The sequence below is a fragment of the Ovis canadensis genome, chromosome 16, assembly GCF_042477335.2.
Source record: "Ovis canadensis isolate MfBH-ARS-UI-01 breed Bighorn chromosome 16, ARS-UI_OviCan_v2, whole genome shotgun sequence".
Taxonomy (NCBI): domain Eukaryota; kingdom Metazoa; phylum Chordata; class Mammalia; order Artiodactyla; family Bovidae; genus Ovis; species Ovis canadensis.
Genome location: NC_091260.1, coordinates 63,465,713 through 63,469,816, shown reverse-complemented (window position 1 = coordinate 63,469,816; position 4,104 = coordinate 63,465,713).

Genomic DNA, 4,104 nt, shown 5'->3' with positions numbered 1-4,104 from the left:
AGGTTGGGAAAAATCCCCTGGAGAAGGGAATGGCTACCCACTCCAGTATTCTGGCCTGGAGAATATCACAGACAGTGTAGTCCATGGGGTCGCAAAGAGTCAGATGCAACTGAGCGACTATCACAGGTAATGAATGGGCTTATCAGGTGGCACTAGTGGTGAAGAACCTGACTGACAGTGCTGGAGATAATAAGAGACACAGGTCCTATCCCTGGGTTGGAAGATCCCCAGGAGGAAGCATGGCAACCCACTCCACTATTTTTGCCTGGAGAATCCCCATGGACAAAGGAGCCTGACAGGTTACAGTCCATAGGGTCACAAAGAGTCAGACAAACTGAAGTGATTTAGCACACACACACATGTAATGAATAATTAGTAATTTCCATTCTTGAAATGAGGTATACAAACACTTTTTCTCATCAGCTCTATTTTCCCTCTAGCATCAGGGATGGATTTTCATAACTATCGTTGACTCTCCTTTAAGTTGACATCTTACCTGAAGGTGACTGTTTTTCAGTTTCAGTGCTGATAAACATGATTTCACTCTATTCTTCTTATTATATCATTTTTTGTCTCTTCTGTCAGAGTGGATCCTGAAGCTTTTAAGGCTTTGGGCACCAGACATTCAATGACAGCGACATACCACAGTGATTCAAATGATTGAAAAGAGGGTCGGAAAAGTGCTTGGGATCAACGCTGTAAGATTTCCCGTGCTTGACAAAGAAGACAAGCCATGGAGCCTCACTAAGGTTTTCTTAGATAGTAGGTCACCCTCTTTGCTTAAAAGTGAGTGATTTAGCTTAGGTATGAATTGAATGTTCTACTTATCAGCAGCATGAATCCAGGTACCACATGCCTTTTAGTGGTTTTATTCTATTATCTGTAATCAGTTAAGTTAAGGAATTTAAATCACTTCTTCTGTCCTTCAAAAATTTGATGTAGTATTAACCGTCAGGCAAAGTGAGACATATTTTTGCAAAACATCTGTTTTCCAGATACTATGTATAAAATTGTTTCCCTCTGATTCTGTTCTACCAGCTTTGCTGTTGTTTAGTCCCTAAATCATGTCTGACTCTTTGTGACCCCATGGACTGCAGCACACCAGGCTTCCCTATGACACTTCACTATCTCCTGGAGTTTGTGCAAACTCATATCCATTGAGTCGATGATGCCATCCAACCATTTCAGCCTGTCACTCTCTTCTCCTCCTGACCTCAGTCTACCAACTTACATGTGTACTTTCAGGAAGCATTGCACCTTTCAATCCATGTATAAGAAGAGACATTCTACTAAGGAAGGCCAAGATTCATAGATTTTACATAATTTAACTATTAACATCCTAGAATGATTTGTCATGACATGGAGTTGACATCATTGAGATTATGTTGCAGAAAAAAGAAAGGAACTCAGGAACCTCAAAAAGTAAATACATAAGTCAGTGAATTCATGGAGGGGGTGGTTTATTAGAACAGGGTCCCTGTGAAATTCCAGTCATATCAGCAGGTTAAGGGCATTGTGATTAACTTATGTATTTGCACAAAAACTATTATTTTCTCATTTCTTATAGTACAATTCCAAATATTTTCTCTCATTTATTTAAGTTCTATGAGTTTTATGTATTTAATACTTAAAATTTAGGTCTATAATCCTGTTTGAATTAATTTGGGGGTATGGTGTGAAGTTAGGACTGATGCTTATTTTTGTTCCATAAGTTTATCAAAATTGTTATCATAATATGTTAAAATCGCTTTTTTTGAAATGAAATGAAATGATCATAGTGTTTTCGTACCTATGCTAAAAAACAAAAAACAATGGATCATATAGTTGGGGGTCTATTTCTGAACTTTATTTTCTTTCATTGATTGTATGTCCATTCTTTCACCAATAAAACACTAGCTTGATTTGTGTAGTTTCATAATAAGTATTGAAATCAAGCACCATCGGTCCTCCAATTTATTCTTGGTTTTTAAAATCATTTCAGATATTCTATTCAATTTTCAGGGAAAAAAGAAAGACTGGGAATTTTGGTTGAGATTTTGTTTAACAATTTTTAAGAATTGATGCTTTTGAACTGTGGTGTTGGAGAAGACTCTTGAGAGTCCCTTGGACTGCAAGGAGATCCAACCAGTCCATTCTGAAGGAGATCAGCCCTGGGATTTCTTTGGAAGGAATGATGCTAAAGCTGAAACTCCAGTATTTTGGCCACCTCATGTGAAGAGTTGACTCATTGGAAAAGACTCTGATGCTGGGAGGGATTGGGGGCAGGAGGAGAAGGGGACAACAGAGGATGAGATGGCTGGATGGCATCATCTGACTCAATGAACTTGCAAGTCTGAGTGCACTCTGGGAGTTGGTGATGGACAGGGAGGCCTGGCATGCTGCGATTCACGGGGTCGCAAAGAGTAGGACACGACTGAGTGACTGAACTGAAACAATTTTTTAAACAATTTTTGATAATTTATGTCTTAATAGAATGGAATCCTTTGATTCACCATTATGTATCTCTTCATCTATTTATGTCTTTGTAAATTTCATTCATCACAGTTATGCAGTTTTAACTGAAGAGAGAACTTCATTGTCTCGTATCACATTTATTTCTAAGTATTTTATGTTTTGATTTTTTTAAAAAACAGAATTATAAAAATTTATTTCCCAGTTGTTACTAGTGTAATTGATTTTTTATACATTAACTTTCATTCCTGTGACCTTCCTTTTGTGACCTTCCTTCTTTCCTTTCTTTCTCCTCTTACCCTCTTTCCTTCCCATTTTTCTTCACTAATTTAGGTTGTGCTTGTACTATACCCATGCCCTGTGCTTGTCATAAAGAGAAAACCCATATTTTAGTTTAGCAGCCACAAGGACATTTAAGTAATGATTTTAACTGAGTAACTGGAGGGTTAGTTTCATACTACTTTACATACTACTTTACATATTACATACTACTTTACATATTACATACAACTTTACGTACTATTTTACATATTTTTCTAGGAATAGAAATGACTTTATTTAACAAATACTATCAGGTAGGAAAGTTCTTATAATTTATCTCCTATTGTTTATTTAAAAGGTAGCAACTGAACAATATATTCAAATTTTTGAACAGCACTTATTTTACATGAATTATTGAATAATAGAAAATAGAGAGTATCAATTTTAGGGACTTTCACTTTCCCTTCTAAAAATGTCTTCTTGCATTGTGAAAATGTGGTGTGAGCTTCTTTCTGCTTTAAAAGTTTTAAACTGCAATCAAAAGTAATTTACATAAAAGACAGCAGGTAAGAACATTTTGCAGTGCATTTTTCCTTCATACAAGAAGAGAAAGAGAGAAGGAAAAGAAAAGAAAATCATCAAAGAGTTTATGAGGTCGTTTCTGAAACAAAGTCGAACATTAAAAAACAGCCCTTGGCTTTTGATGGAATATCACTTAAAGTTATCCAGGTTCCATGGAATGCATTTAAGGCACTATAGCAGATGGGGTGTTGAGTAACATCTTGAGCTAATTTATTTTTGAAGTACACAATGAGTTTTTATGATATAATTGAATTAGCGAGTCAGAGGGACTATCTTTCTCCTGTTATTTTATAGTTACTTGTAAAAAGTATTGGACTATCTGTGCAATTATTTTTATAACATGTGGACTATACACTTAAATCAACATCAAGTGTATAAAATTAAAAAAAAATATATCTTTGGTTTAATTCCAAGAATAGGCAAAGACAGTAAATAATAAAGCTGCGATTGAGATGTTGCTAAGCCAACCAGCTTTTCTGGCATTGAACAAAGTTTTAGTTGATGTTATGGTAGAATTTGAATTTCTTATTGTATTTATATATTAAATAGTAAAACGACTTGAATTTTTCATGAAAAAGTACACCTTCCATCTGTTCTCTAGCTTCTGCTGTATAGAGACAGAGAACAAACTTAAGTTAAAAAATTAACTACCTGAAGTGAATTTATTAATAAAAAGGAGTGTGAGGGTTGCTTAAAATCTCAAGGGCGCCTACTTTCAGTTTTGATCAGGAAAAAAACTGGAAAAATAACATGAATAAAATGACAGCATATTGGCAATGCTCTTTCTCATGATTCGTCATAATATGCGTA